The sequence below is a fragment of the Tursiops truncatus genome, chromosome 5 (assembly GCF_011762595.2).
Source record: "Tursiops truncatus isolate mTurTru1 chromosome 5, mTurTru1.mat.Y, whole genome shotgun sequence".
In the NCBI taxonomy this organism is placed as follows: domain Eukaryota; kingdom Metazoa; phylum Chordata; class Mammalia; order Artiodactyla; family Delphinidae; genus Tursiops; species Tursiops truncatus.
The window spans coordinates 59511097-59536252 of record NC_047038.1 but is presented as its reverse complement, the minus strand read 5'-3'; the positions used below and the strand labels follow the sequence as shown (position 1 = coordinate 59536252).

General features: G+C 35.3%; 1 long non-coding RNA gene across 1 annotated transcript in view; it reads left to right on the top strand.

Annotated features, from left to right (window-relative positions):
- Positions 1 to 333: 333 nt before the first annotated feature.
- Positions 334 to 25156, top strand: part of LOC141278688 (uncharacterized) — a 74689-nt gene continuing 49866 nt past the window's right edge. Inside the window, exon 1 of the long non-coding RNA XR_012331729.1 lies at positions 334 to 401. This is a non-coding gene — a long non-coding RNA (uncharacterized lncRNA). The remainder of the gene's footprint in view (positions 402 to 25156) is intronic.

The window sequence follows — 25156 nt, the reverse complement described above, 5'->3', positions numbered from 1 at the left end:
GCCTTAGTGAAATCCTGACAGCATGATTACTACTGGTATTGTGACATTGGGTATATTATTATATAAACCACCTGTGTCTCAAGGCCCCATTCATAAAATCCTCACTTAACCTCTTTGGTAAACTGGGAGTAGCAATAGAATACACGTTATTGAATTCTTAGGGGAATGAAATGTGCTAATCCATGTGAAATGTGTTACAAGTGCCTGAGAGAGACAAAATGCTGAATTAATGTTATTTTTTTTTTCCTTCCTGGGCAGGATTCTTTTAATACTGAGTGGAATGGACATAGCTACTAGCTCCTGAAAAACTGAGATGACTGATAAAGTAAACCTACATTAATGGCTAATAGGCAGCTGCATCACGACTTGAATTTACCATTTCTAGGCTAAGATGTCTTCTGGTAAGTCACAGTTTCTACTCCAGAAATTTGTATCCCGCTGAGCTGTGAATGAAGGGAGAAGTCTTACAAATGAGAGGCTTCCTCACGGTATATCAAGGATTCTAATGTACCAGACACACTAGACTTTATTTAGGGGTGCGCTTGTCCTCCAAATCTGATGAGATTGCTGTGGTGAGTGCTGGCTGGATGTGACCTCAACCCTTCAAGACCTTTAAACTAGTTACACACCTTTCTGTGCTTAGCACTTATAAGAATCACATTTAGATTCTAGCTGCAGTCAGAGAAAACTAAGTAATGCAGACATTACTAAGCTCAAAATGTGTCTAGGAAATTGAGTTAAGCTTTGATGTGAAGGTTAAATTGACCTTTAACAGAACTATTCTCTAACTTTTCTTCTTTCCCTTTTCTCTTTGTGCCTTGTCTCAATCTACCTTTCCGTTTCTCATTGTCTAAAGGCATTATTTTTATCTTTTTTCTAAGCCTTTCTCTCTTTCACTGTCTTTCTTTCAACCTACCCTTCACATATTTATTTTCTTTAGAACCTTTATTCTGCGAACTATCGTCCCATATGATCTTACACTTTGAGTCTTATATTTCCATATTTCACAGCCCTGGGAACTTAGTTGCTTTTAAGGAACACCTGTTTAAGATTTAATCATTTTAGGTCTTGAGAGGTGTTTGGAAATTATTTAGTTCATCTCTTTATTTTACCTATTAGGCTGCAAAAGTTGAGTAATATTTTAAGGATAAACAGTTTGTTAGGTGATTAATTACCTAATTCACTTATATTTCTATAATTCTACTAATATATCTTATTTGATCAATTTCTTCATCATATTTACATACACTTAAACCCTTGGTTTTGGTATCTGCTTTAGTAGCTATTATTGTCTAACTTTATTTTTTGTATTTACATATTTTGCAAATTAGAAAGCATCTTGCTGACATACTCCCATGCTGCTCTTTTTAAATAAAGTGATTTTTGTTGTTGTTGTTCTCAAAAAGATGTGGTCAAGTTTGTTTTTTTTTTTAATTAATAAACTACCTTTTTAGAGCAGTCTTGGGTTCTCAGAAAAATTGAGCAGAAAGTGCAAGGAATTCCCATATAACCCTCACAACAACATATGCATAGCCTCCCTTACTACTGACCACACACACAAAGTGGTGTATTTGTTACAGTTGATGAACCTACATTGACACATCATTATCATCTAAAGTCCATAGTTTACGTTAGGGTTCATTCTTGGTGTTGTGCATTCTGTGGGTTTGGACAGATGTAAATGATACGTATCCATCTAGTACCATACAGAGCCGTTTAACTGCCCTGAAAAAGCCTCTGTGTTGTTCCTATTCATCTCTTCCTTTCACTTTACCCCTGGCAACCACTGATTTTTTGCTATCTCAGTAATTTCCCCTTTTTCAGAATGACATATAGCTGGGCTCATATAGTATGTAGAATTTTCAGATTGATTTCTTTCACTTAGTAATATGCATTTAAGCTTGCTCCATGTTTTTTTCATGGCTTAATAGCTCATTTCTTTTTAGTGCTGAATAATACTTTACTGTATGGATGTAGTATATTTTTCCACTCACCTGCTAAAGGACATCTCAGTTGCTTCCAAGTTTTGGCAATTATGAGTAAAGTTTAGTAAGAGAGTTTCAAGTTTTCCACCATTAACAATGATGTTAGCTGTGAGTTTCTTATGGATATTCTTTATCAAGTTGAGAAAGTTCCCTTCTTTTCCTAGTTTACTGAGATTTTTTTTTTTTAAATCATGAATAGGTGTTGGACTTTGTCAAATGCTTTTTCTGCGTCTATCAATATCATCATGTTATTTTACTGCTCTAGTCTTTTTCTGTGATGGATTCCATTAATTGATTTTCAAATGTTGACCCAGTCTTGCATCACTGAGATAAATCCCACTGGGTCTTGATATATAATTTTTTTATATATTGTTGGGCATGATTTGCTAGTATTTTATAGAGGAATTTTTCATATATGTTTATGAGATATATTGGTTTGTAGTTTTCTTCTAATGTCTTTGTCTGCCTTTAGTATTAGGGTAATGCTGGCCTCATGAGTTAAGAAGTATTCCCTCTACATCTATCTTCTGAAAGAGATATGTAGGGAATCGGTATAATTTTTTCCTTAAATATTTGGTAGAATTCACCAGTGAACCCATCTGTGCCTGGTGCTTTGTATTTTGGAAAGTGATTGATAATTTATTCAGTTTTTTAAAGGATGTAAGACTATTCAGATTGTCTATTTCTTCCTGTGTGAGCAATCCTCAAGTTTTTATACATGCTTTTTCCTTTCATATATATATTCTCTACTCATTATATTTATTTGCTGTTAAATCTATAGAAAGCATGGTATATATAGCAAAGATTTAAATATATGTAGATGTTACATACATTTCTATGTTTGAAAAAGGAAAAATATACCATGTGGTTTTCTGTCTTACCATAGAAAAATAGTTTTGTGAAGAATATAACAGAAGGATTTCACTAATGATGGTGATGGTGGTAATTGTGGTTCTGTGTGTTGAGATATTAGAAAATTAAAGGAGACCTGTGGGTAAGTATTAGTTATTCAGGTCAAGAGTGAAGGGATATTGGAAGAGAATTCAATTCTAGTGTAGGAAACAAATAGCACATCTAAATGTTCTATAAGGCCTTGAATTTTGTAAACATTAAAGACCACTATAGCTTTTATTCGTTTAGTTAGAGGATATAGTGCTAAAAGTAAAATCCAAGACATAAGCATGGGAAAGATCATTCTAGTCCACAGTCTATGTTAAGGATTTTGCAGTACATTACAAACTACATCAGAAGCCATTTTAAAGAGTTTTGATTGGTGGAATAGACTGATCTTATTTATTCATTTAAAAAAAAAAAAAGATTGCTCTAGGTGCTGTGTGAAAAATGGACAGAGATGGAGGATGAGGAAAAGCACTGGAGAGATTGAATCTCCTTCCATGTATAGAAGCTAAATAATTTGCAGGTAGACTAGCCTTTCCTGCAGATATTTGTTCATTGTTCTTCAGAAGGCAGCATTTTGTTATTAGCAGAATTCTTTATTACTGCAAACAGTAAACAACTGTGCAAATTTATAAAAATAAATGTTCACCAATTGAATGCATTAGGAATTGGAAATTAGAATTCAGTGAAGTCTAGAATCACCAAAATATGAAATTTTTATCTGATAATATGAGTAACTAAACAGTTCAATTGTCAGAATTTAAAACCTATATAAATTTCAAGAGTGATCTTTAGGAAATTAATCTTCCATGCCACTAGATATTATCCTAGGAACTTGAATACATTAACCCAATGAGTATATTATGATCTTCTCACAGGAAGGACTGTGTTCTCCTTGAATGCAAAAAAGAAAAAAAAAGTGGTTTTAAATAATAGAAGGGGGGGTGTCAAGTTAGAGTTTTCAAGATGGAAGGCAGACTTCACAGTCATATAAACCACCCTGGGTAGCCATCTTTGAGTTAGTTAAGGCATGGATAAAATTAACATTTGATATCTGCAAATATCATTAACATAATTGTTCAGTTATTTGTTTACTCTGTTAGCATAATAAAGACTTACCTCAAGAATATATTATTAGTTTATTATTTTCCAACCATAAAGATTGTGTCTTAGACTAGGTGAAGCGATGGAGCAAGTACTGAATTATTACAGGGTATATTTCAGTAAGAAGTCTGGTTGCAGTGACTGGTAATTCTGGCAGGTATTCTCTAAGGTAATTAATCATCATCCCTTATTTTTAGTAGTGACTAATTTACATTGTCAGAGATAGACTGTAGTTTGGCATGTGATAAAGTGATTTTGAACTACTCTTCTTGATACTGCGGACAATTTCAAGTAATTATGACATGTTTTGTGAGTCTGATTTTCAGAGAAGATGAAAGGAATGGCCTATAGAAGCATGAGGGACTGGCTTGTTTTCTTGTCATTCAGATATTATATTGTTTTTATCAATGCTACTTCTGATATTGCTAAATTAAATCATATTCTAAAGGCTATAGCAGTGACTGTTTTCTTGCATGGTTTAATTTTTAATGTAGCATGGCTAATTTAAGTTTATCATAAAATAAAAAAAAAGTTCAAAAGTAACTCAACAATAAAATATTGAGAGCTAGTGTTTATAAATAAAATTTTCTATCAAATTTTTTTTTAATCCAAGTGTTCTCAATCCCGTTTTGCATTATATAACCTCTAATTTAATAATAGGTGCCTCAGAAATGACCGGTTACGTTTAAAATAAAGAAGAAGAAGGAAGAAAAATGGCATAATGGCATTGTTTTACAGTTGAATGCAAATTCATTTCCAAGTACATTAATCTTTTGCTTTTAATTTAGTGGAATTTTTCCTCTGAGGCATTTGCAGTTTGTCAGTTCTTCACTAAAGCAGATATATGTTGCGCAATGTAATATGATTTCCTGACTGGATTTCAAATTAACCTTTTTCTATCAATTCTAAAATGCAATACTTGACCCCTAAAGGTACTGTTAACACCTCACAGTTCAGTGTGTTATTAAACTTAAAGTAAATCAACGAAATTCATATTAAAATCAGATTAAAGATTTACACTTGGTAAAAGGTTAAGCAAATCTCCATGCTTTTTGATATTTTTAATTTGCATCTTTAATAAGCTGTAGCATCAACAGAGCTGCTGGTCTCATTTCTACATATTTCAGAATAGGAAAACTTGTTCCTTTCACCACAGTATCAAATATTCTAGGTTGGACATTAAAAGTCTTCAACATACCAACAAGTTTAAGCCACCAAAGCTTAACACTTTAAAGTACTTCAGCCTTGAAAATGGTGCTGGAAGACTCTGTCATTGTGGTCATCATCTCTCATTATCTAATGCCTCCTCACTCACTGTTGCTGGTTGACCTTGTGCCTTTTGACCTGGACGTAGAAGCCCCTATTGAGTTCCTTAACCTAAAGAAAGTGACTCGAGCATTAACTCCTTCAGGCCACTAAAGAATTGCTCTGTAAGTTCTTCTACTGAGTTAATGCAGCTTTCACAATTGTCGTTTGCCCCTGAGGATGATTTAGACAACAGATCAGTCTGCGATTTAAATTTTCTTCAGTGACTAAATTACTCCTTCCCACACTACGTGTTAAAAGAGCCACTTGAACATGGACTGTTTTGGGTCACTAGGGCATCCTAGAGCCAATTTGCAGCAGGAGGGTGTTAGAGCATATTAACTCTTCAGACTATTAGGGTGCCTTTTCATCTGCGTAAGTCAACGCACTCTCGAACCTACCTAATTTTCCACCAGGAAATTTTGCAATCTAGCTGGGATGAGGAGTTAAGTGAGTGTTTCACTTTTTAAAGACTCTGCCCCAAGTGACAAAGATGTGATTCCAAATGGAAGGTCCTAATAAGAAAGGTATTATTTTGTGTGTGGTGAGCTGACGGGTACACTGGGGGCTTCATGCCTACTCATGGTTGTGTTTGTGTAAGTTGTCTGTTCTTCAAATTCACCATTAGGTTTCTAGTTTCTAGGGCTGTTGCAACATACATTGGGAGCAACACTTTTAAATGGAATTGTAATTGTGAATTCAAGGCAAAGGAAGAAATTATGATCAAAATGGTTTCTTATAGTCACTATTCATTAGGCTGACAGTGAAAAACTGACTGTAGGCAAAAACTGACTTGAAGGCAAAATCAGGTAACCATGTTGAGATATGCAGTCAAGGGAGTTACTGTCGAGGCCAAATATAAAGTGTACCAGTGACAAGTAGTTAGAGAATGCAGTCTCCCTCTGTGCATCCGTTTACAACAGTAGGTACAATGTCAAGTCTAACATCACTTTTTTTTTGAACACCAAGTATTAACTGGACACCGAGAGGTTAAATATTTGTTTAAATGGCATATTGAAAGACAAATGACCATGGAAGCTCTAAGTTCATATTTTTTTTAAGTAGATAAAACAAGGAAAAGTTAAACTGTCCCAATGACTGTATCTGTATACTGAGAGCCAAAATAATACTGTATACATGGGAAGGGAAGGAATGGTAAAGGAGAAAAAAAAATGTTTATGTTGCTCTTTCATTTGTCTTCATAATCTCACTGCTTTAGCTGTAAGAATAATAGTTTTAATTCAGTTTCAGGTGCTTCCTTAATCTCTGAAGATCTTTTATAAAGAAATCCCTAAAAAATACCTTCTATGTACCTTTCAGTATTCAAAGTAGTCATATTTATTGGATGACAAAGGCATTCTCAAATTAGAAATCATCATGGAGGAAATCCTAAATTCTGGATGTTGGCATGTCTAATGTGTTATGTGGGTATGAGTGCTTTTGATTAAAGCCTTGGCCTCTGAAACCAGACTAGCAGGATTCAAACCCCACTTCAGTGACTTAGTAGCCGAATGACTTCGTCATCAAATATCTCCTCTATGCTTAAGTTTTCTTATTTGCAAAATGATGATAATACTCTAGGGCCTGACTAACCTCATAGTGTTGTTGTGAGAATTAAATGAGTTAATATATGTGAAGCATTTAGAACAGTACCTGGCACATAAAAATCACTCAGTTATTAAGATGTGGAAAATGATAAATAAATGTTAGTACAAATTCTAAACATTGAATATTTTTCTACATTTTGTTTATTCCCTGATTATTTTGATTTCAGAGACGTTCTCAGATTTTATTATACAATTCAGGTCACATATTATGGCCCATAAAAAGTTTTCTCTGTTTGTTCCAATCCAAAGTAATTTTTCCTTCACTAAACTGGTCACAGATAGTCTCCACCATACCTAGTTACACAATGTACCTTGCAACATATATCAAGTTTTAATACCTGCTATGAATTCATTCTGTCTTAAATGAAAACTTAGTCCCTCTTGGTGCCAATGAAAGTCTCTTTCTTCTTACACTGAACCTTGTGAAAATGATGAACAGCAGGACCCAATCAGCCATATAATTATATACTTGAAACTTGAAGGCAGACCCCTCGTGGTTTCCTTTTTGGTAACCTAACTACAACACCGTAAAACATGTACTGGCAATGTTTCCTCTCCAAAACTTTTAACTATTTTCTTCAAATACCATATACCTCAGGCTGCTTTTGAAAAGCCCTCATCCTGTTCTCTGGTTTTCTCAAAACAACTTTCTCCCCTCCTTTCCCAGTACTAGCATAAACCAGCTAGATTTGGCACCTTCTATTGTGTTGATTTTTCTACTATGTATCATCTAAAGAATTATACGAGCACTAGGCTTCACATTTCTCACATTAAGTGAAGGAATGGTAATAAGACTTAGTTTGTAGTTCATGACCTACTTGGCCTTTGGACCCAAAATATGAATGGATGACTCCAGTTCAGGATTTGGTTAGATCACGTGGAAGATTGTAGCTACCCCGACAGCTGCTAACTTCTCTGAATATAGGGACATAATTAAAAGTAGGACTTCTTAGAATAGTTATATAAATATCAACTTCAGGAAATGAGGAGGTTTTGACTTCAGGCAAAAGAGGAACACTGAAAAGGTCTGAATTAAGATAAACAGAACTAGTACTGGACTACACTGCCAGAGACACTGGACTTTTATTGGAATGAGTGCAGTACTGATAACTGATCCTTTAAGAAACATAAACTGTTTTTGGAAACTAAGTAAAAAGCCATTTATCCTCAGTCATATAATTTGAAAGTAATTGAAATATGATTTAAATATATATATATATATATATATATATATATATATATATATATATATATACACACACACATTGCAGTTTAAAAAAAAACAGAAAAAGAAACCTGAGTTTCTTTTCTTCATCCTGCCTCAATCAATGTGTGACCTTCTGTAAATTATTTCATGTATCTATACCTCCTTTGAAAACAGTGATAACCATAAGCCTTTTATTATCTTCAGCATTTTTTTGAAGATTAAATGAAATAGGGTATGCAAAGGACTTAATAGAATGCTTACAAAGGAAGAAATGCTTAATAAATGGTAGCTAGTAATATTTTTGTAATTATTGCTAGAATTATTGGATTTCTACTTGTATCAAAGGTTAAGCAAATATTTTAATCTAAATTATGGACTCCTGAGATTAGAAGAAATACAAATTTTAAAATGATCTCATCTATAATCTGTGGGTAATCTTTTTCTTCCCTAAGTATCATAGTATATATGAAGGAAACATCTAGGACAAAGAGCAGTTAGTTATATTTTAATTCCCATCTCTTCACTTACCTTGAGTTGGTACTTCCTCAACATTCACAATGTAGTTGCATTTATAATAAAGTTCTAGAAACTGGGGTAAATATATCTCTTAAGATTGAGGTCTTAATCTTAAAATTAAGGCTGAGAAATGGACTAACTAGCAAGTGCTTCTTGCTTCAGCACCTTCCAGTAAGGTCAGGAGACAGAATCCACTTCAGTTATACTAACAGAAAATGTAATTTAGAGAACTTTTAACTAGGTATTGGAGAGCTGCAAAGTCACAAAGGACACACTATGGTATTACAGAGGTAGTAATTGCAGGAAATAGGACTGCAGAAAGAAATGGAAGAGGTTTGGACTATTAAAGCTTGCAGGAGGAACCCTGCAAAATCAGGACTCAGACCTCTCCGAGGAGGGGTGTTTTGCAGCTGAGGCTCCAGCCTCAGATGCTTGAACTTCAGGTGTTCAGATAAGGGGCCTGTGATGCTCAGGACTCAGCCAGACCTCTGATGCGGAGGAGCTGGCTGGCTGGTAACTCTCAAGAGGAGGTGAAATAAGGCAGATTCACGAAGTATAGGAAAAACCTGCAAACTGAGATTAACTTCCATTACTGTAGCAAATACTCTGCTGAGTTGAAGCAGCACAGTTGGGGTGATGCTACAGGAAAATGACACCAAAGAAAGGTTCAGGCCTCTTCTTCTTCCTCTAGGCTTTCAGTGTCTCACCACTGCTCCTGCTGCGTGGAACCTAACTGCTGGCAAAGAAGAAATGTACTTTGCAGAGCCCCAATCCCGTATCACAAAATAGAATATAGAAGCGTAAGTTTGAAAATAGAACAGGAGGTTCTAAAATATTTAATGATAGATGAATATTTTGGGAATTTTGAGTCCACAATATGGATGTTTTTCCATAACTGCATTTCTGAATTTTATTACCTTCTAAACAAAAGCAACAATAGAATAAAACATACTTTGATCTGATGACTACAGTATTCTTAATAAATAAAGCAGGATTATTCCAAAGGCCAATTGCAAGTCTGTTCAGAAGCTTGTTCGAAAGAGATGAAAATAAGTATTCTACCAGCCAAAGACCAAATCCAGTTAAAAATACACATAGTCATAGAAATAAAATTACCAAATTCATGGATATATTTACTTTTAACAAGAGAAATAATATATATCAATATTTTCATGAACTATTGTGCATTTCTATAGATTTTATTTTGCTTAGATTTTTAGTTTTCAGAATATTAGAATACTTCAAATAGAAAAATGCATTAGAAAACATTTTAGGAAGGTACCTTTATGTCACATTTCCAAAACTCAATTGAAAAATATATATTTTCAAAACATGCAAGACATTTGCATATAATTCTATATTTATCTCATAGTATTATAATTGTATATTTATCTTTGCATAATGAAAAGCTCTTAGAATGGAGAAATTCATATATGCAGTTCATAACTGACAATAAGTAAAATGAATTTAAAATTTGAGACTATCTTTGTGATAGCACCAGAATCTAAATCAGTTTGATTCTAGCATACTTATAAAGAAACATTATTAAAATTTAACCTTACTGGAAGACTATGTTATGTTTCAGGCATTGCACCTAAAATAATTTAGAACTTATATCTCCCCATCTGCTGTATATTAAAATTGACTTAATGGGTACTACTGCATTTTGTTACATTTGATACTAATCCTTTTCCCCATCTCAGATGAACACCAGTTTCCAAACATTTTAAATAGAAAATATTTTTCCCCAAGAGTGAACATTTCTCATTACACATTGCAATCTTTCAGATCACTGAGAAAAGGAAATAGACTTACTAAAATTCCAGAATAGGTATCCAAACAAACCTGAAAGTTTATTTTAAAAAGTTGCAAGGGAAAAAAAAGTTGCAAGAAAGGATTTTTAATAGAAGCAGTGCAGAATGAATATGCTATCATCTAAATTCAGCCACTCAAGTGCCAGAATAGCACGAGAGATTAATAATGTGTACACCAGCATATTTTATTCATGGTTATAGCCACTACACTTCCAAAATCTGAAATTCAGAGACTATAAATCTCTAAAGAAATGATAAATGCAAAAGGTGGGAAAATGGGCTGGAGTTCTAGAGTGATGTCTTGACATTCACATGTGCTACACTGGCATCCATTAGCCATATGTCATCTTCCCTTTTGATAGTGAAGACTTCTTTTCACCTTATAATTATTTATATATGTTAAATAAATAATGTCCTCTTCTGCTTTTCAGGCTGACGTTGCTCTTCTTCTTTGAAATGGGGAGTTTAGAAATGGCATACCAGGATCCACACACAGCTTATTATGGACAAGGGAGAAGAGTTATTCCCTCCTCCACAAAAAGCTCACGGCCAAGTTCTAACCTTACAAGTTCCCATGCAGATCTTGTTCACAACCTCAAGCTGATGTTACATACTTGGGTACAGCTGTGAGGTATACTCAACAGTAGCCATTTCAAACCAGTGTCTTACATCAACAATAACAAGGATCTGAAAACAATAAGCCTAGCTAAAAATGTGTGTCATATTATCTGTCTTGCCAGCAGTAGCAAGCAGGACTAAGCCTAGGGGAAATGATGTCCCACACCTGGTAAGAGTGCACAATTCTCTTTCCTGCAGGACCTGCTTACATATGGTTCTCTGCTGGGAATGCTCTACCCAGCTAATCCTGCTCATCTTTTAGAGTTTTAAAGTGAACTTTGAAATTCAGTTTTGCCTTTCAGAGTATAAAGCAGACTCAAAGGAACGGATGGAAATAGTGATCAAGAGAAGGAATTATCCTTTATTATAACTAAAGTTGAGATTCTGCCTAAAAGTCAGAGACTATATTTCACCCCTGATCAGGAACATATTTCATTATGCATATTTATCTACCATGAAAGATATTCATCTGAGCCCACTTTAGGGTATGAGTGGGAGAGTTGGGACTATGTACTCAAGTTCCATGAAATCCACTGTCCATTGTTCTTTCATGTTCTTTCAGTGTACTTTCCTGTGTTTGGCAGTAAACTGGCTGTCAAGTTATCCGGGATGGCCTTGGCTGGGAAAACTGGGAAAAGTCAGTTTGCATGCATTTCAGCCTGTAATACACTAAGCCAGCTATGTCCTAGCAGCTGTGGTGAAGAGCAGGCCAAATTTTGCAACAGGGAAAGCAGAAATACACATGTACATTTAAGCAGAAATACATGTCATGTATGCTAACACCAATTTTGAACAAAATGAATCACATAGCTAGGTCCAGTGTCAGATTGAGAGGGGACAAAACATTTTTAGGGCAAAGGGAGCAGATACAGGGAGGTAATTAATTAGGGCCATTCATTCAATTACTCTATCACCATCAGTGATTCTGATTTGCATACACACATAAAATACACATCAGTTGAGAATCTTTTTCCTAGAATAGGCCTTCCCTCTTTCTACTACTTCTGTCTTTTCCATATGAAAATAGTACCTGCAGATACCACAGTAAAAGTATTCTTGTTGTCATACTAAGACTAAGAAAGCATTAACTTACTTTCCTACAGATTGAGATTAAGCTTCTCAGCCTCCTAGGCATGAAGAGGACATGCACCCCCTACAACGAAGGTTAACTTTTTTGACCTTGTTCCTATTTGTGGCAGCTGTTGTCCGTTTGCTGGAAGAGAAAAGATCTGCAGTTACTTTGTATATTAAAAGAGATGCTATGGCTCAGCATTTATAATAGGTATTGAACTCACTAAGCATGCTATCTACCCACAATCTGGGATATATAATAAATACTTACATAAATTATTTTGAGTGAATAAATACAGTTTTTAAACTCTAAAGATGTACAATTATAAGTAAACATACTTAATATATTTGGAATAATTGGGGGATTCAAAAGTCAGTCTAAATTGAGAAGAGTAGAATGCTGTGAACATATTAATGGTTCTGTGATCAAACTAGAAAATATAGCGGTGATATATATGTTGGGAGAGAGGTTGTTTGAAAAAAGAGCTTCTTGTTGTATGTTCCTGATGTTTAAAAGAATTTAAAGTGGATTAAGGAAAAAAGTAAAAAGCTTTTATTTGTCCAAGTAATTAAGTCACCTTCTTGTTGGTTCCCTAAGCCTCTGCTATAGACTGAATGTTTATGTTCCCCAAAATTCATGTGTTGAAACCTAACACCCAAGATAATGATATTTGGAGGTGGGGCCTTTGGGAGAGTTCTCATGAATGGGAATAGTACCCTTATAAAAAAGACCCCAGAGTTCCCTCAACCCTTCTTCCATGTGGGGACACAGTGAGAAGAATGACTATCTCTAGGCCAGGAAGCAGGCCCTCCCCAGACACCAAATATGCTGGTGCCTTGATCTTGACTTGTCAGCCTCTAGAACTGTGAGAAATGAATTTCTGTAGTTTATAAGCCAGCCAATCCAAAGTATTCTGTTATAACAGCCCAAACAGACTAAGAGAGCCCCTAAACTTTGCTCATCAGCATTTCTCAAACCACTCTGAAATTGCCTCTTTAGTACTCTGTATGGTAAACAAGACCTTAAGTTTTTGCACACTAAACCTGTATATTTTCTGGTCAGGCTGTAGCGTCTGGCATAGCATCTGGTATATAGTATAGAAGATAGGAAATTAATGTTTTTGTCAGGCTATCAGAAAAAGGACAATTAGAATTGATCAGGTTATGAAGAATAAATTTGAAAGAGGAAAATAAAAATCAATGTTTATACTATGGTAGCAATGCCTGAGTTGGAGTTGGTATTTTGTGTGCAGAGAAAAGATTACAGTTGAATCAAATATTACTTTGAGTATATTGGGTGGGAGAGTTAGAGAAAGGACACATTCAGTACTCACTATGGTGGAGAAGATAGTACTGGTCCCTGAAAATAGAAAGATTTGAAATGTTCATATCTTAAGAAAATAAAAAGTTCAAGTATGTTAACCATCAAAGTGGTCAGATTTATTAGAAATTGTTCAACAATGAAAACAGGTAACACATACAACACTCCTTCAGTGCCAGACCACTAATTATTTTCGTAACAGTGCTCTGAAAACTTAATATTATTATTATCATTAAAAAATGTAGAAATTTAATTTGAAAGAATAACTTACCCAGGGTTACACAGTTAGAAAGCAGAGCAAAATATTGAACGCAGGTAGTCTGGTTCTACATCTGAGCTCTTAACTATACTACCTCTGTCTAAATTACCTTGCTCAATATATTTGAAAACTATAAAGATACAATGTAAGATAAGTCATTACTTTTGTTTGACAGTATCTATAACTGTGCTATCTAATGTAGTAACCACTAGTGATATGTAACTACAGAGCACATGAAATATGACTTGTCTGATTTAGACACTGGATTTTGAAGATTTACAATGGGAAAAAACATAAGATATCTCAATATTTTTTATATTGATTACGTGATAAAATTATAATATTCTGGATATATGTGTTAAATAAAATATTTTATTAATTTTAATTTACCTACTTCTGTTTATATTTTTAATGCTGCTACTATAAATTGTAAACTTATATAACTTACATATGTGACTGTCTTAGTTTGGTCTGCTGTAGCAAAGTTCCATAGACTGGGTGGCTTATAAACAATAGAAATTTATTTTTTATAGTTCTGGAGGCTGGAAATCCAGGATCAAGGTGCCAGTATTATCGGGTTCTGGTGGAAGTCCTCTTCCAGGTTTCAGACTGCTGACTTCTTGTAGTATCCTCATATGGCAAAGGAGAACAAGCTATGTCTCTGGCCTCTTCTTGTAAGGGCATGAATCTCATTAACAAGGGCTCCACCTTCAAGACTTAATTACCTCTCAAAGTCCCCACCTCCAAATACCATTTCACTGAGGATTAGATTTCAACATATTAAAATTCAGCGTACACAGATGTTCAGTCCATAACAGTGGCTTATTGAACAGCGCTAGCATATATATTGTAGAGGTAATTTCTTATTAGTTCTAATGGTTATAAAGCCCAGGTATCTTTGCTGTATTGGAATTGAGCTTAGCTCTTTCCCCTATTACAATAGTACTGAATAAAGTCTGTCCCTATCAACTTTAATTAATGTCTAGTTCTGTTTCTCTTCAGCAGTTGCTACCCTAGAATAGCATAGTTTTAAGAGGAGGAATCTTTGGCCATATTCCTAAACAAATTGAGCATGTTTGTTAAATCATCTATTAATCATTCAGTATCAGGCTGGTTTAATATGAATTCAACAGATCAACTATTTGGCAAAATTTAGTAATATTGAGGGGTATTTTGAATATATATTAAATGCTTCAAATTTCACATCACTAAATACTAGCTCAGAAAAGGAATTTGCATTCTACAGGAGAGAATGCAAGTATTTTAAAGTGGGGTGGAAACCATGTGCACTAATTTTCTATTGCTACTGTAAAAAATTGTCACAAATTTTGCAGCTTAAAACCACACACATTTATTGTCTTACAGTTCTGTAGTCCAGAAGTCTGAAATTGGTGGTGGCTAAATCACAGTGTTGGCAGGGCTATGCTTCTTTCTAGGAGCTTTAGGATAGAAATGGTTTCTTTGTCCTTTTCAACATCTAGAAGCCACCCACATACCTTGGCTCATGGCTTGCTTCTTCCATCTTCAAAGCTAGCAACGTTGGGCCAAGCATGTCTCATGCTACCCTTTCTCTGGTTCTATTTTCTTATTCACTTTCCACTTATAAGGATCCAGATAATCCAGAATAATTTTATTACCTTAAGGTCAGATGATTAGCAACCTTAATTGCATCTGCAACCTTAATTCTATTTTGCCATGTAATATAACATTTTCATAAGTACCAGTAATTAAGACATAGACATCTTTCGGTGGTCATTAGTCTGCCTGTCACACCATGGTTATTAATTTTATAAATCTATATCAAGAGGAATCCATAGGCAAGTAGAGTAGAACATATTTATTCTCTATCATTCCAAAATAATTCTATTCAAAGTAAGTTTATTGAAATAAACATATGACAAATATCCTACCATAGTGCTGAAGAGTGAGTATGTATGAGGTGTAGTGGCATAAGAGAACAAGATATTATGTCTGTTGATATGGATCAGAATTGGCTGTACCAAGAAAGACGTTTGGGGGCCTTGAGGTGTAAGGATAAATTAGCTCATGAAGTGATAACTTTATGCTGCTTTTTATATATGTGAGACCTCTTTATAAATTATTTTTTCTGTTTTATATACTATATTATTTTCAGAAATATGTTCTTTATCTGAACCCTTAGTGTGATGCTTCCTCACATTTCCCTTATACAATTTCTTCAAATTGGTTAATTCACGATTTTAAAGACCTACCACCTTTTTTACCTTTTAGAATAATGGGACACTAGCAATACAGTACTGAATCAGAGGGCTGTGGTCTCTGCCATCAATTTTCCTTTTTATATTTAATCTACTTCATAGAGCTTTCTATACAGATTTCACATTTTCTAACATATTCAACAAGTAATTTGCCCTTACTCTGCTTCCTGTTCACTTTTCAATGACATAATCTCGTTGTTAAAGTCACATTGTAAGTACTTTTTACTTTATAAGAAGTGAAGTTTGAAAATTGAACTATAAAAACATAACACCTAATGTTTTTAGAAAGCTACACACTTTCAACTCATGTGGGGACATATAATCCTTCTGGTTTTCATAAAAAACGTTTTTAATAAATAATGATAATAGTCTAATAATAATAGATAGCTAAAATTTGTTTAGCTCTCACATGGGCTATGAGCTTCACATGGATTATTTCAATTATTGTATCATTTGTGAAATAAATGTTTAAGACTTAAATATTAAGTAACTGTTGCATAATCACATAATAAGAAAATGACAGAACAAGATTTGAATAATATGACTTACGAGAACATTCTTAGCAAATACGCCATACTGAAAGTAGTATTATAGGTTTCTAGGCTACCATAACAAAGTACCACAGACTAGGTGGCTTAAACAACAGAAATTTACTTTCTCATGATTCTGGAGGCTAGAAGTCCAAAATCAAAATGTCAGCAGGGTCAATTTTATTCTGAGGTCTCTCTTCTTAGCTTGTCAATGGCCATATTCTCCCTTTGTCTTTACATGGTCTTCCTTTTGTGCGTGTCTGTGTCCTAATCTTCTCCAAAGGGGAAAACATAGATTCATTATTGCCCAGTGACAAAAAAACATGAAATTTCTCCAACTGAGAGCAAGATGTGTGATACTTACTTTTACAATAGCATACCCTGCTAAATTACATTTGGAAAGAAATAGTGAATGGCAAGGATTGGGAGTCTAAGAAAGATAATCAGAATCTTTGGAGACGAATACACTGAATATCAAAATCTCTGCAAGAATAAAGCATGAAATGCATCCATTGTGCTGGAAGTTTAGTAACTTGCTGATGAAGGGGTTTTCTGTTGGACTACTGGTAATACTATCACTTGGGAAGAATTTTCACTGAACTAGGAGGCAGAGAACCAATTTACTCTAAGGATTCCAGCCAAAAGTTTAGTTTGCTCAGAAACACTCAGCAGAGCATGAACAGGAACTGAGGAGGTGGACTGCGGGAGGTGAGTGCTATCAATTGAGCTTTGAATGTTAAAACAAAGAAGAATGTGGAGGCTGAGGCTGAGATCAGTCTCCTGCTGAGGTACAGAGCTTGCCTTTCACCTCTCCCAGGGGCAGCAAAGTGCCAGTGTCTGTGTGGTCCACTTGCATGAAATCCATAGAGCGAGACTTTGTTCTGTGGTTTTTCTTCCCACCTATATTTCCGAGAACACTGTAAGCTTTTTACTCCTTGATAAGTGTCCCATGTGTCTGATCTTCACTTTCCCTGTTTATTACTATTTTAATGACTTTGTAGCGCTATATCTCTTAGGGCCGCTTTGTGCTGAAGAGCCCCTTTAATTGCAAGTTCCCTTTTCTCAACCTCCTGCCTTTCAAATCGAACTCCTTCAGGGACTAAGCTCTACTGAAACATTCCTTTCAAAGACTTATTGAAAAAACAAGATGCTTATGCAACACTAATGCTTCTAAATATCTAGAATAAAACAATTAATTATTATCAGGTGTTGGACATTTTAATGTAAAAATAAACTAGATTAAGAAAATTAAAATACACTATCCCAAAAATGAATTTAAAACAGAACAAATCAAAGAGATATACTCTCCTCACTTCTTGCTGGGTAAAGTTTAGAGTAAAATACAAACTCCTGCTTCATACTTACTAAGTCCTAGGTGATCTGTTTTTCTGTCTGTTTCTTGGTCACCCATCATACACACTTCTTTCTTTACCTTAAACATGCCAAAGTATCTACATGGTTGGGCCTTTTTAAATTAGTTCTTTCCATGGATTGAGGTATGTGATGGTTAATTTTATTTATCAATTTGACTGGGCTAAGGGATGCCCATATAGCTTAATTTTGATCATGATTGTGAGGGTGTTTCTGGAAGAGATTAGTGTTTGATTTAGTTGACTGAATAAAGAGATACATCCCCTCCAGTGTGGATGGGTGTCATCCAATCCATTGGGGGCCAAATAGAAGAAAATGGCAAAGGAAAGGTGAATTCTCTCTCTCCCTTCTTAAGCTAGGACGTCCACCTGTTCCTGCCCTCAGACATTGGACCTCCTAGTTCTCAGGTCTTTGGCTTCGGACCTATAATTAATTACACCCTGGCTCCACTGGTTCTCATTCCTTTGGACTCAGACTAAATTATATCATTGGTTTTCCTGGTTCTCCAGCTTTCAGGTGGACAGTTGTGAGAGTTCTTGACCTCCATAACTGCATAAACCAATTCCTATTATAGGAACCAATTCTTATAATTGGTTCCTATAATATAATATACCTATGATGAGCCCTGACTAGTACAAGGTACCCTTCCACCTTGCACCAGTTAGTAAGCTATTATTTCTTCATCCACACCATTCCTTCTAGATCCTGTTATGTAATGCTAGACCTAGGCAACTGTAAGCTACATTTCCTTTTTGTCAAGTGGATCCCTATTATGCTTTCGACAATATCAAGCACTATGTGGATACCAGAATGCTGGGGAAGAAAGATATACCCCTCTTACTGTTGGCTTCCAAGTCTTGTTGGCTATTGCTTCAGAATGTCCCTTAAACCTAGTGGAAAATTGTTTTAATAGCAGTTTTATTTTGTTTTTCCCCTCCAATTCCCAGTTTCTTCATACCCCCAGGTTCAGCCTCTTCCCTCCCTGTGGTAAGCAGAAATTCTAGGAATGGTCTCTGTTGTGTGTTGAGTGATCACCAAAAATATATGTTGAAGTCCTAACCTCTGGTACCTGTGTAATGTGGCCTTATTTGGAAATAGGGTCTTTGCAGATTTAATTAAGATACAAGTTAAGATGAGGTCATACTGGAGTAGGTTGGGATCTTAATCTATTTTGACTGGTATTTTTACAAGAAGAGAAGAAAAGACACAGAGGTAGACACATACAGAAAGGAGATCACCATGTGAAGACACAGACACACAGAGGGAAGATGACCATTTGATGACAAAGGTAAATTGGAGTTATTCAGCCACAAACCAAGTGACACTGAGGATTTCCAGCAGCACCAGAAAATAAGAGAAAGCCATAGAACAGGCTCTTCCTCTGAGCCTTCCCGAAGGAACCAATCTTGCCAACACCTCAAATTTGAACTTCTAACCTGGTGAATTGTGAGAGAATAAATGTCTTTTGGTACTTTGTTACACAGTTTTTGAAAACTACTAAAACCCCCCAAATTATCCGCTACTACATTCACAAGGTCCTGAAACTCCTGTGATTGTGTTATGTTACAAGGCACAATTGACTTTAAAAAGGGGAGATTATCTTGGTGGCCTAATCTAATCCCAAGATTTCTTAAAAGCAGAGAATTTTGAAGATTGAGATGGGCAAACAATGAGGAATGCAAGAGGCATCAAAAGCTAAAAGCAGTCCCTACTTGACAGCCAGTAAGGAAAGGGGGACCTCAGACCTGTGGCCACAGGAACTGGATTCTACCAACAATTTGCATGATCTTGGAAGCGATTCTTTCCCAGCACCTCCAGATAAGAGGCTTGCTGGACAATACGTTGATTTTGTCCTTGTGAGACACTGAGGAGAAAATGCAGCTCAGCCTGCCCAGATTTCTGACTTACAGGACTGTGATATAAAATATGAGTTGTTTTAAGCCATTATGTTTGTGGTAGTTCATTATGCAGAAAGAGAAAACACTCTCCTTGGAAGTATCAGCAGCAACAATACAACATCCTCTCCTTAGAGGTGTAAGTCACAGCTCTGAGAGTCCCTTCCACTAAGTTTCCATTGTACCAACACCAGCTATCCAGTGCTTCCTCATCAGTAAACTGTCGACCTCCTCAGGTTCCCTCTTCCAAGCTTCCAGATTCTGAGTGTCCCAACTCTCCCCTTCTTTCCATTAGCCTTGAAGATGTAATTTGCTTCCTAAAATTATATTCTGTTAGCTCAGTGTTCCTTTTCTGATTTTACCATTCACCATTGCTTGTTAAACAATTCCTTTTATCAAATTCTTTCTGTTAAAATAACTGCTGTGGAAACTGTGAGCCTGAGTGGACCCTAACTGATACACTGTGATCCTCAAATTATCCACTAAGAAAAGAGTGACACCTAATCTAAAGTAACAACTCAGACAGTCTCTGCCACAGCACCTATATTACTTATATTTATAGCTTATTTTCTGAATTTTTTTTTTCTTTGTGCACTTGTTGATTGGTTTTATCAATTCTATCTGCTCATAAGAATGAAGGCTGTGTTCTGAGTAGAAAGCTTGTTTGAGCGTGGTTGCTTGTGTCTGCACATGTTATAGTCAATGGTAGTGGGGAAAAGGGGTTATCATGTGTTTCAAAATCTCAACAATTTAGGGCAGACCAGGTTCAGCTTCTCCAACAGTTAGCAACCTGCTGATAGACTGATTTAAATCTCAGGGCAAGCTAATAAATGAGGCCAAATAGGGAATCCTGAACTGCTCTAGCTTAGCATTTACCAAAATATGTTTTACTGAATAACAGTTTAGGATACTAAGTGTTTTATGTAGTCATTTGGCAATTCAGGCTGTAAGTTGTTTAGTCTATACTAAATGATATGACCTATAATAAATTTTGTGATTAAAAAGATTTGTTCTCTACTTTAGTAGCTTCCAAAAACGTATTAAAAAATAGAACCCCCAGGCTTCCCTGGTGGTGCAGTGGTTGGGAATCCGCCTGCCAATGCAGGGGACATGGGTTTGAGCCCTGGTCCAGGAAGATCCCACGTGCCACAGAGCAACTAGGCCTGTGTGCCACAACTACTAAGCCTGTGCTCTAGAGCCTGTGAGCCACAACTACTGAGCCTGTGTGCCACAGCTACTGAAGCCCACGCACCTAGAGCCGATGCTCTGCAACAAGAGAAGCCACTGCAATGAGAAGCCTGCACACCACAACAAAGACCCAATGCAGCCAAAAATAAATAAAATAAATAAATTAATTAAAAAACATAGAACCCCCTTTTTAAGTAAAACCCTGGAAAATTTTTGGAATAATTAGAACAAGTATTAATTTGGGTAACTGCCCACTACTCTACCTACTCTCCTCATTCTGCTTCTCTCACTTCCAACATAGGAAGGACTATGCTTCTCATTCCCTGATCTCATAATGCAGCGGTCCCCAAACTTTTTGACACCAGGGACTGGTTTCATGGAAGACAATTTTTCCACGAACTTGGAGGGGGGTGTGGGGGGAATGGTTTTGGGATGATTCAAGTGCATTATATTTATTGTGCACTTTATTTCTATTATTATTACATCGAAATATATAGTGAAAAAATTATACAACTCACCATAATGCAGAATCAGTGGGAGCCCTGAACTTGTTTTCCTGCAATAGATGGTCCCATCTGGGGATGATGGGACTGCCTCAGCTCCACCTCAGATCACCAGGCATTAGATTCTCATAAGGAGTGCGTAACCTAGATCCCTCGCGTGTGCAGTTCACAGTAGGGTTCGCGCTCCTGTGAGAATCTAATGCCACGGCTGATCTGCCAGGAAGCAGAGCTCAGGAGGTAATGCAATCAATGGGGAGTGGCTGTAAATACAGATGAAGCTTCACTCATTTGCCCTCCGCTCACCTCCTGCTGTGTGGCCCAGGGTCCCCTGTCATAACATATTGCCTAGGTGAAAACTGACACATTTTCCTAGAATTGGTTGGTGTCTGTCTCAAATAAGTTGTTGTTAGTGATTTGGATCCATAATATGTGACTATATGGACCTAAGCCAGTGATATTGACCCTCTAGCCAAAGAAAATAATGGAAATTTTTTGATAAATAAAATTGCAGAGAGTAATGGTATATATTATCAATATAGGTATACCAATAAAGGTATATATTTATCAGTATATCAATTTACATTGAAATTTTCTGAACACTAGAAAACATTCCTTTCTAAAATGTTGTGTTTGTCTCTCTTCCTATAGTACCTTGACTCTTTCATTGTTATTCACATTATTCTAGTATGAATAATAAGCTTACTGCATGGAGGGACTTTTTCAGTTTTGTTTATCCAGTATTTCAATACTTCACACAGGGCCAGCACATTTTATTCACTCAATGTCTATTTTTGAATGCATTAATATATCAATGTGTAAGTGAATTCCCAGATATTCTTCTCATCTGTCTTAAATCAGAAGCAGTGTTTGGGTTAAGTCAGTATAAACAGCCTCCCCTAATTTTTTATATGCAGATACAAGGTTGGTTGGGAGAGCACAATATATAATAGAACATGGATCAGATAAACTAGATAATTGCTAAAAAGAAAATTCTGTCCAAAGCAATTCAATTTGGGTTTTCTTTATCCCTTACATCAATCTAATAAGCTTGATAAGTATAAAATCTTCATTTCCCTTTGTGTTACATAGACACAGCCTTAACTGAATCTTTATATAATCATCGCCAAGTAATTATATTCCAGCTGGATGCTTTGTGACTCTCCTTTGACCACAAATTATTTTGCACAAAGTGATACAAGCCATATTGTGTGGCATCTTTTATTCCTGCCAGTCACTGACATGTAGCTGAGAACAATGAATATGTTTTGAACAAGAATCGTGCTGTTATCTGGAAGGTCAAATGAGAACCTGCCCAGCCACAGATGTTTAAATAATTATTTTAGGCATTTTTTTTTTCTGACTTCCCTGCCCTGTCCATAATAATGTAATTACTGGCAGTGCTTTTATTACAAGTTCATAAGATGTTTGTCTTCTCAGTTCCTCCCACCTCAGTGAAGTACATATGAAGTGTTAATAATTAAATGAATAGCTCCAGGCTGGAGATCATCACACTGGGCCTTTTCCCTACCTTAGATGGCCTGACACCAATTCGAGTACTTTACAACAGAGAATAAGGGAAGCAACTAATGTTCCTTGAGATTATCAAAGCCAAAAGGGTCCCAAAACACACAGTCAGCTTTTCAAAACCCAATTCTTCTTGTATAAAAAAGAAATTCAATTGGCAGTGATTTCATAAATGCAAATTTTCAGTTAGATATGATACATAGACACATGTACATGTATATACACACACACACACATAAACACACATACATACACAAACATATACATACACTATTGTAAAGACAAATTAACCATCTTCCAAGTAATTGTTTTAAATATATCCTCATGGAAAAGAGAAAGTCAGAGTAAATTTTATTTCTAAATATTTACTAAAATTGAAAAATTAAAAAAAAACCCAAAGCAACAGATGACAAAGATGTAAGTATAAGCACATAGCAATTGCTAACCACAGAGAAATTAAATAAGATAATTAAATGCAAAACATTGTCAGAGCGGGGAAATTTGCCCCTACTCTTCTGGGTTCCTTTGACTGGTCTAATAATTAAATTGACATAAGACAAATTAATGGAAGAAAATCAAATTTAATTTTGTACACATGGAGGTCTCATATATATGGTACCTAAGAAGTGACCAAAGCAGGCAGCTTTTATACCTTCTAGATAAAGAAGCAATAAATTTGTGAGGGATTGACAAAACAAAGAAACTTGGGCTTGGGTGCTAATTAGAGGAGAATTTAAGCAGAGTTTGTTTACACAGGCTTCTCAGCCCTGAATTCCCTGTCCCTGGCAAGTTTGTCTACCTTGGGTATAGGGAGGGTACCTTTCACATGGGAAATTTTTATCTTGCTTTCAGAGGAGGGGCAGAGTGTTCTTGCACTGGCTGTTTCTCGGGTAACTTTAATTCAAAATAACCAATATGCTATTGATACTTTGGTATATTTTAGGATGGTCTGGCCTGAGCCCCAACAATATTTTAGAATTATTACACTGGATTTAGACTGAAAAGTTTGCATCAATTAGTGCAATCAATTATCTTACCGTGTGAAGTTATAGCACGAAAAAATAGAACTCATTTTTTTGGTTTAAATGTATATTCAGTTAAACATAACTTGTTGAAAAAAATGGTAGAAATGAAGGATATTCATAATGAAAAAACTCAAATTAAGCAGTGCCCAATAATAAATATGCACCTTAAAAAATTCATAAGGCAACTTTAAAGTCATGTAACATCAGTTTTTATACTTTATGCTAATAATAAAATATTATTGAACATGAGACACAGATTCACATTAGCATTATATTTAACGTGTACTTTAAGATATTAAAAGTTAGGAAAAGTAAGTGCAATATGGAATCAAAAGAATTCTGTTATTGTAATAGTGGGTAAGAGTTCATAATTGTTCTCTAAATCCTCAAAATCAAAAGATAAAGATTATATCCTCTGAATATTCAGTATACTTTTGTAACTGCACAGACTTTGCTAAATTGGGGCTCACAAATATTGATGAATCTTTTATAAATATATGTTAAGTACACTGTAAATGTATATTAAATGTCATATCTTAAATGCCCTATACATTTACTCTAATATCTCTTCATTTTTCTTACAAATTATTATTTTTCAAACCTCAAATTCTGGTATAACAGAATATGCCAAAGAAGTCTATATTCCATCTTTATCTTTTCAAGTTAAAGTTTCCCTTTTATCTCTTGTATAGAACTCTATACATGTGTGTCTCTCATAATCTTTTACATTTTCATTTCTTTCCTTCTTTTTCTCCTTTTTTTATATTTGTTCATTTCGTTCCTTGATGCTGTGCTTCTTCTATACTCTCTCAATCTCTTGAATTTTCCCCTTAATTTCCCTGCAGTCACTTCTTTAATTCATATAATGAGATAACTTTAATTTCAAGGTCTGTCACTGAATTAATAAGAGGATACAAGCGAAAGAATGCTGTGATTTCATGCCCTAGAATTAGAAAAAGTACTATTCTTTTCTCCAACAATTTGGACCCCCTGATGCTCAGAGAGTAAGAATTTAGGAAGACAATAAAGGAGTTAATTGCAATAGTCAAGATGGGAAGTAATTAAAGCATTTAATGGAAGCATTTCCATGATTGTATTCATTGTCACAGCACTGCTAAGTCTTACAAGGATCAAGGAAGCACATAATGAACAATAAAAGTGTGTGGGTCAATATTTTAT